The sequence below is a fragment of the Rhinopithecus roxellana genome, chromosome 5, assembly GCF_007565055.1.
Source record: "Rhinopithecus roxellana isolate Shanxi Qingling chromosome 5, ASM756505v1, whole genome shotgun sequence".
NCBI lineage: Eukaryota > Metazoa > Chordata > Mammalia > Primates > Cercopithecidae > Rhinopithecus > Rhinopithecus roxellana.
This window is the reverse complement of record NC_044553.1, coordinates 113,393,864-113,403,364: the sequence shown is the minus strand read 5'-3', so window position 1 is coordinate 113,403,364 and position 9,501 is coordinate 113,393,864. Positions and strand designations below refer to the sequence as shown.

Sequence of the window (9,501 nt, the reverse complement as noted above, 5' to 3'; positions counted from 1 at the left end):
TAATAAGACTTGAAAGTAGAAATTACTCATTGACCCATGGATTGTAGAATGGATATCATGTTAGCAGACATGAAAACAACATTGCTCTCCTTGCACATCTCCATCTGAGCTCTTGGGTGATCAGGTGCTTTGTCAATGAGCAGTAATATTTTGAAAGAAATCTCATTTTGTAGGCAGTAGGTCTCAACAGTGGGCTAAAAATATTCAGTCAACCATGCTGTAAACAGCTGTGCTGTCAGCCAGGCTTTGTTCTTCCATTTACAGAGCACAGACAAAGCAGGTTCAATCTGATTCTAAAGGGCCCTGGGATTTTCAGGATGGTAAATGAGCATTGGCTTCAACTTACAGTCACCAGCTGCATACTTCTAACAAGAAAGGCAGCCTGTCCTTCGAAGCTTTGAAACTAGGCATTGAGTTCTCCTTGTAGCTATGAATGTCATCCTAGATGGCATCTTCTTCCAATATAAGGCTATTTCATCTACATTGAAAATTTGCTGTTTAGTGTAGCCACCTTCATCAATGATATTGGCTAGATTTTCTAGATAACTTTCTGTAGCTTCTACATCAGCACTTGCTGCTTCACCTTGTACTTTTATGAAGACAGCTTCTTTCCTTAAACCTCACAGGCTAACCTCTGGTAACTTCCAACTTTTCTTCTGCAGTTTCCTTACCTATCTCAGCCTCCACAGAATTGAAGAGAGTTAATGCTTTACTCTGGATTAGGCTTTGACTTGAGGGAATATTGTGGCTAGTTTTATCTATCTAAACTATTAGAAGTTTCTCCATAGCAGCAATAAGGCTGTTTCACTTTCTTATTGTGAGTGTTCACTGGAGTAGCACTTTTAATTTCCTTTAAAACCTTTTCCTTTGCATTCACAATTTGGTTAACTGTTAGACACAAGAGGTGTATTTTATGGCCTGTCTTGGCTTTTGACATGCCTTCCTCACTAAGCTTAATCATTTCTAGCTTTTGATCTAGTGTGGGAGATGTGCAACTCTTCCTTTTTACTTGAACACTTAGAGGCCACTTTAGGGCTATTAAGTGGACTAATTTCAATTTTGTCATGTCTTAGAGAACAGTGATGTCCTGGGAAAGGGAAAAGGACAGAGAACAAACAGGTTGTTGGTGGAGCTGTCAGAACACACACAACATTTATTGATTAAGTTTGTTTTATTAGAAGGGCATGGCTTGTGGTGCTCCAAAACAATTATAATAGTAACATTTAAAAGATTACAGGTCACCATAACAGATATAATAATAATAAAAAAGTTTGAAATATTATGAGAATTACCAAAATATGACACAGAGACATGAGTGAGTACATGCGGTTGGAAAAATAACACTGACAGACTTGCTTGACACAGGGTTGGCACAAACCTTCAATTTGTAAAGATGTGGTATTTGAGAAGCACAATAAAATGCAACAAAACGAGGTATGCTTGTACTTAATATCAGAATCTTGTGTATCCTGCCTGAGATATTGCATGCATATACAGATTGTAAGAATATACATGTATATGTAAGAGTCTATATATTTATACATATGGTAATTTATATAAATTTGTTTACATCTAGCTTTTTCACTAATAAATATCTGGCAGATCATTTTATATACATTTTTATAGAGCTGCTTCATTATTTATAATGACTGTATACTTTTCCATCCTATGTTTGGACTATATTTAACCATCAAATATCGAACATTTAAATTGTTTCTAATATTTTCTATCACAACACTGCTGCAATGAATATATTTATAATACATGGGTTTATCTGTAGAATATATAATCTAGAAGTGAAATAATTAAGTTAAAGTTTGATAGATATGATCAGATTACCTTTTATAGAGGTGATATCAACTTACACTCTCTACAGTAGTGTTTAAGAGTATCACTTCTTGGCCTTTTGGCTAAGATCAAGTGTAGTATCTGTTCTTATCAGAAGTGTTTAAGAATATCTCTTTCTCTACAGTTTTTCCGAAGTTGAATTTCATCAAACTTTTTGATGCTTATCAACCTGATATGTAAATTTTTAAAACTCAGCATAAGTTCTAATTACACTGTTCTTGTTATAAAAAAGGTTGACTTTTTTTTCATATGAAGAAAATCCATTTCTTTTTCTGTTTTGGGGAAATACATCTTCATATACTTTGTCCATTTTCCTATTAAAGCATTCCACTTCTTACTGATTTGTATAGTTCTTTACCTATATTGGTGAATTTACCCAGTTGCGATATAAATTGAAAATATTTCTTCATAGTTTATTGTTTGTCTTTTTTAATGTTCTTGTCATGCAGAAAACTTTTTATATCTAAGTTATTACATTGATCCCATATTTTCCTTTGATAAGTTTTAGGTTTTGTGTTACAGTTAGAAAGATATCTGCTTTGTGCAATTATTTTTAAACTCTCATTTTTGTGGTGTTTAATAATTATACATATATATATTTATATTTGATCTGCTTGGCAAATAATCTGTCTTTTCTCCACTTCTTCTAAACACTGCTTTTATTGTATGCTAAATTTTTGAATAAATTTGTGTCAATTTATGTACTCTACATTAATTTCCTTTGACCTGTCTGTGGATTCATGCCTCAGTACCATACATTTTTATTTACTAGAGCATGATAATATCTTTTAATATCTGGCAGAGCTTATCTCTTCTCCTGCAGTAGCAGGAGTTGGGTGTCCATGGCATATACAATCTTAAAGGATTTTTAATACAGATTTTCAAATCTATTAGGATAGAGTTTAAAGTGTTATTCTTTACTTTCTTCCTCATCTATAGCTAGATATCTATTCTTAGTCCTAAGTTTGAATAGTCGTTTGCTTTTCCTGAAGTTTTGCATAGTTTATGGGTTTAATGAAAAAAGCAGCCTCTGGATGAACTTATCAGTTGTACATTTTTTTTACTAATCATTAATTTTTGTTTATATCATTATTTTTCCTCCTCTTTTCCTTCATTTTTTGTCTGTAATATATGTCATTTACTTAATTTATATTTATTTTTTTATTTGGTAATAAATACACTTAATGTAATAAATCAGTTTTTGATTACTGCAGAGGTATTGATATGTAGCCTCCTCATTTTCATTTTTGTAACCATTTAATAATTACTCTTTCAATTTTTCTTTTACCCTAGAATTATTTAGGATACTGTTTATTTTTCATATTTTCAAGTGATTGGATTTTTAAAATACAAATTTCATTTGACTTAGAAAATGAGTCCGTGTAGTTTCTATTTTGGAGAGATTTTTTAACTAAAATTTTCTTTGTCATCCAATATAGGCCATATATTGGCACCAGAACAAAGTGTAAGGTTTATAGGGCCCAGACTGTAATGTCAATGTGTTAAGTCTGTCTTACTAACTTTATTATTTAAGCCTTTTATATTATTTTTATATACCTTCCTCATTTTTGAAGCTTTAAAGAAGTGTATTGACCTCTCTCATTGCTATGCCTTTCATTTCTTTCTATTTAAAAATATATTTTGATGCAATCTTATTTATTAACAGTGCAATTTATTAAATATTCATGCCTTTATAAATTAGACTTCACAACAAAAAATGACAATTTCCTCTTTGTTTTACCCATGAAGTCTACTTTTGCTGATATTGATATTGCAAAGCCCGTTTTTCTTCATGTTTTTCAGATATATCTTTGTACAACCTTAACTTTAGCATCTCAGCATCTCTTTTAAAAATTTTCATGATTCCCTAGCTCTTGGAAGTTTATGTTGTTGTTGTTGCTAGTGTAACAAACCCTCAGTCTTCTTATTTCTTAATGGAGATGATAATAGTAGTACCTGTCTCAAAGGGTTGTTGGAAGGACTAAATAAGATCATGTACGGCAAGTGCTGAGCACAGTCTTATTATTATTATTAATCCCAAAGTGATAAAAATCATGCATTTCCTCTCTCTCTCTGTCTCTCAAGTTTTGCCCTTGTCACCCAGGCTAGAGTGCAATAATGCCATCTCAGCTCACTGCAACTTCCACCTCCTGAGTTCAAGTGATTCTCCTGCCTCAGCCTCCTGAGTAGCTGGGATTACAGGTGGCCACCACCATGCCCAGCTAATTTTTGTATTTTGAGTAGAGACGGGGGTTTCATCATGTTGGCCAGGCTGGTCTCGAGCTCCTGACTTCAGGTGACCCACCCGCCTTGGCCTCTCAAAGTGCTGGCATTACAGGTATGAGCCACTGCTCCCAGCCCATTGTTTTGTTTGTTTTTGTAAACTAAGTTTTCTTCTGTTATACTTTAAACTATAGGTTGCCTTGTTAACTAATAAACCTTGAATTTAAACAAACAGAAAGTATATACAGCCATTTGTTAAGTTTAGTTATGGCCGTTCTTATACTGAACAGGGAATAGGGCAAGATTTCCCTCTCAGACTTTAGGATTCTAAGCCCACAGTGACCTGCAGTGACAAGGGGCAGCAAGGCATCAGGCATCCTCGTTAAAGGGAGCTCCTCCGCAGCCAGCCCACTGCCTCCAGGGCCCAGCTCCACCCCCGCCTGCTCCCTAGCTGGCTAAGAGAGCTCAGATGAGTTCCTTTACCTCCCCACCTCCACACTCTCATCTGTGAAATGGGGATATTAGCAGCACCTTTCTCATAGCTGTGTTGTGAAGATGAAATTAATGAATACATGCAAAGCGCTTAAATACCTGGCCAGTCGTGAATGCTACGTACACAGGTGAGCTGTTAGCTGCTATTACTCATGCTCTGCTCTCCTCCCCTTCTCCGTCAGCACCGTCCAAGCTCCTCTTCACTTGTATACCAATCAGTTTTCATTAATTTGATTAAGTACAAGAAATATTTTCAGAGTACCTACTGTGTTTCAGACACTGTGCTGCTACTTGTAGGAAGCGCAATATCTATCACAGGAGACAGACATATAAATATAATAATGATAAGGCAATGTAAATAGTAATTTAATAAAAACTCCAAACAATAAAATAATAGTAATAAGTCAGTGTAGAGTATAACAGTGGAACATAAGTCGGGGGCAGAGGAGGCATAGAGAAGGGGCAGTTGCTTCTCTCTGGAGCAGGGGGAGGGAAGGCTCTGAAGAAGAAGGGAGCCCAGGAATGGATCTTGAGCTGGGTCTAAGCTGGAGTCTTAGGTGAGGAACCAGCAGGCAGGAAGGCATGGTGACCTGAAATAACATGGCATTCCCACACCCATCTCTGCATGCCGCCTCTCATCCTCCACTTGGGAACATCTCCCTATGTTGTTCGCCTCCCTGAAGAAATGTCCCTTCTTCTGAAGTCCTGCTCAATTCCTACTTTCTCCAAGAGTCCTGTCCCCAGCATCTGACTCTCTCTGACTCACCTGGCTTCCCTTGTGCTGTGACCACGCCTGTGTCTCCCTTCTCCCTGCTCCCGGGTGGCTGTACTGTGCTGGGCGCATGTTAAGTGCATGTTGATGGATAAAATGATTACCAACACCATTAAATGACTAATGCTTTATCCCAACACCATGGCTGTGAGAGCCCATTTCCCACTGAAATTCCCATTGGTCTTTGAAGAGAGGAGATCAGGGTGATTTGTCTTTTCCTAGCTCACGCCACATGTCCCTTTTACATGATTCTCTCGGGAGCCCCAGGGAACATAAGGGACCTGGCTTGAGATTACAAAATGGCTGAGAAACAAAGAGGAGAGAGGTGCAGAAACCTGGCGAATACACCCCTTGTCGCTGAAATGTCAGACCCACTGAAGTCAAGCCCATTAATCTTGTTTTATTGCAAGATTCAAAATCGCCATGCTATGGCAGCCACAAAATTGATAGATGGGTTTCTCTGCGTTCACCCAGTACCTTGGCTCCCTGGGAAACCAGACCCCAGATGAACAAGGAGAGGAAATTAAAACCGCCCTTGGAGGTTTTTCAGTAACTGCTGCTAGAGAAAGACCGGGCATTCATAGTCTCTGGCCGCCAAGCTGCTTACGCTTGGGTTTTACTGCGTTTTTTATAAGCAAATCAAAGAAATAGAAATGCTGAAACCACCGCGGTAAATCTTAAGCAGCTTCCCACTCCAGTGAGGGGCAGGAGCGGCCACAACCTGGCTGTCCTGTTGCTTAAGGCCATGGGGCTGTGATCTTGTTTGGCTTTTTGTTAATGACATAGGTGAAAAATAGAAATGCCTGGTTGTTTTAATTTGGGGTTCTTTGATCACTGGGGAACTGAAACCTTTTTTCATATGTCAGTTTTCTAGTTGGATTCCATCTTTTGTAAATAGCCATTTTCCTTCTGCCACTAATGTAATTAATGATTCAGTTCAGCAGTTCCGCATGTACTGTGGGTCTAGCATATTCAGAGGTAAGGAAGGCATGGAGGTGAGTTATGTATGTCCCACTTCCTAACACAGTACAGGGGGAAAGAGAGAGAGTAGGAGGGAGAAAGGGAAACAGAATGTCACTTTGCTGCAATGTGGCTGATAAGGATACTTCCAGAATGTTTTCCCTGTTTTTTTTTCTTTTTAAAAAAAATTTTGGAGAACATAGAGATGTTTCTATTCTTTTAATATTATCAATTACCTATCTTTTGTGATTACTTCTATCACTTTTTAAATATTCATTTTTGTTTCATTTTAACTTTCTGTGGCCAATTTTTTTAAAATCCCAAATCTGGCTGAAATTTATTTCCATGTTAGATTTGTATGAGTTATAGGTCTTCCTTCTTTTTCTAAATTACTTTGATTTTGCAGACATTATATTGACTAATTCTTCCCTTTTCTGAGTGTTTTTTTTTTTTTTTTTGATAGCTCTTTTGTTTGTTATACATAGAAATCCCACATATACACACACAGGGATTATAATATTTGTTTTCCTTTGTGCCAATACGTTGCTCTTTATTATTGTTGATTTTCAATACATTTAAATATCTGGCAGAACTAGCACATCCCAGAATTTTTTGTAGTCTATCTTATTTATTCTTTCTTTTGACTATTAGGGATTTTCTTCCAGTTCCAAGAAAATATCCAGAGAAATTATTTTTGACCTTGTATTCAATCTATATATTTATTTAGGTAAACCAATATGTTTATAATATAATGTTAGGACTAACACTCAAAAGCCTAAGGAAATTGAACTCGGACAAAGGATTCTTAGCAAAGCAATTTTACTTCTGTGCAGAGGGGTGCCTCCTTGGCCAGTCGCCCTGAGAGCACACCTGAACAAAGGGGCACGAGAGCCTTTATTCCTGACACAAGTCCTGCTCCTGTATACATTCCCCATTGGTCGGGGTAGGGTCGTACAATCTAAACTAATCTCGGTTGGCTAAACATTTGATTTTTTTTTAGGTAAGGTGGGCACATAAAAGAAAATGGAGAAGAAAGGGAAGGGGTGTCTGTAATGAGGTAGAAAGTTAGTCCTCTTTCCAAATAAGGAAAGGATGTCAGCTGGTGCTGATAATGCCTGGTACTGTGGCATGCCTGGGCATCTAACAAAGGCAAAAAGGAAAAAAGGAGAAAAAGGGAGGGGGTACTATAAATTAAAGAATAAAATATAGATCAGATTATTTGAAGAGAAACCTCATCATATCCCACAATAACATGAATAGCACCATCCAGGAATGAATTATATTTTACTTTTATTCAAATTTCTTGTAATTTGTCCCAAAGTTTGATGCTTTGTTTATAAAGCCACTCACATGAGGATATATGTTTAGTATAATAATTTGTACACTTTGCTATAATTTAGATGAGATTTCTTTGTATTTTAGTAATGTGCAAGGAAATTATTATTTTATTTACATGTACATCTTGTATCTGGTTAATTTTCTACACTTAAAAAATTAATTCTGGAGGTTTTCAGTTAAAACCTGCTTTTGGTGCCTTTCAGCCCAGGGCTTGCTTCCTTCCTTCCTTCCTTCCTTCCTTCCTTCCTTCCTTCCTTCCTTCCTTCCTTCCTTCCTTCCTTTCACAAGTGGATAATTGTGGGTTCATTTATGTAATTATTTTAACACTGTCTCCCCCACTGATCTGTAAACTCCATGGGAGTATGCACTCTGTTTTCCTCATCACTGGGAACACACAGCCTGACCTGCAGCAGGCATGCATAGACATCTGTAGAACAGAGGAGCAAGGGAACGAATGACTCTAAGGAGCCTGCTTCTCCCATCCAGCCTTACTTGGAAGATATGCCCCAATCTCGCTGCAGGAAGGGCCCTCCTGAATTAACCAGAGACAGATCTCTAAGTGTTGCATCTGGAAGGTGGAGGACAAGTACCAAACCTGGAGTCCTGGGCCTCAACTTGAGACATAGCACTCTCTCTTCCCAGCTGGGTGAGAAACTTAAATTCTCTGGCTCTCAGTCTTTCCATGTAGAAAAGAAATGAGTTGGACCAGGTGTTCCTCATTGTTCTAGAGGTCCATACATTCTGTGATTCTGTGCCATCACTGGGCACAGCCCCTCCTGTTACAATGGGGGATTCTAAGAGGACTCATCCCATCTTCAGATAGTTACAGAACACAGATGGTAGACTGGGACCTCTGGGTTCCTCAGAGCACATGGGGCCACTGGAGCAGTAGCTGGGCTTCAGTGAGTCAGAAGTCCAGGAAAGGAGGAGCCTGAAGTCTGGGTCAAATCTGTAGGCAAGAGCAGGATGGTGCAACCCACCCTTTGATGTTTATTGAGCCACAAGCTTTCTTTTCTTCATCATCACCTCCCCTGTCCAGGCCAAGTGTGTCCCTGGGCTTCAAAGACTATCCTGCTGTGACTCAGCACGCTTGCCACCTTGAAGCATTGGCAAGAGCATGGAGACAGAGGTGTGGTTTCTACAAAATTATGTTGCTCAGGAAGGGAAGCTTCGTAAATTCTGAAATCTCTGCAAACATGGGATAATTAGGTCGTACAATGGCTAATGAATTTAATGCAGATAATTGCAATTTAATGCACATTGACAGAACAATTTAAAGTCCTGATACACATCAATGGCTTCTGATTCCTTGGGAATGCTCCCGAGATGAAGAGGTCTGCTCCGTGCTTTAATACAAAAGGTATTTTATGTCTCAGAGCAAGGGGGTGCGGGGTGGGGTCCTTTAAGGCATCTACTTGCCAAGAGTGAGTTCACATCCTCCTCTTCCCCTTGCTTTCGCCAAATGCACAAACAAGGCCATTGGTTGATAATGAGCAAGAGATAATTCACTGGAATGAAGGTTCCACAAATCGAAAAGACATATGTTCTAATGCAGTATACACTTAACTTCGGAGACCAGCTTTAAGATACAGCTTGCTAGTTTGTAAAGCCAAAGCTAATCTTAAAGGGAACAGGAGCCCAGGTCTTAGAGCCTATAGAGTAGTAATTTGAAACCCTTTACAGACCATAAGAGACAAAAAGAGGAATGTGAGGCCCTAGGGCCCCTGTTTCTAAAATCAGGGCTAACTCTTTGGAAATGCAACGACAATGTGTTATGGGGGTCCCAAGGCCAAGTCACACTTTCCACCAGAATGGAACTTACCTGAGTGGGTCCTGACTTACCTCTAAGCTACTTAACCAGTCACTGA

General features: G+C 38.3%; 1 pseudogene; it reads left to right on the top strand.

Annotated features, from left to right (window-relative positions):
* Positions 1-1,890: 1,890 nt before the first annotated feature.
* Positions 1,891-2,044, top strand: LOC115898016 (annotated as a pseudogene).
* Positions 2,045-9,501: the final 7,457 nt, after the last annotated feature.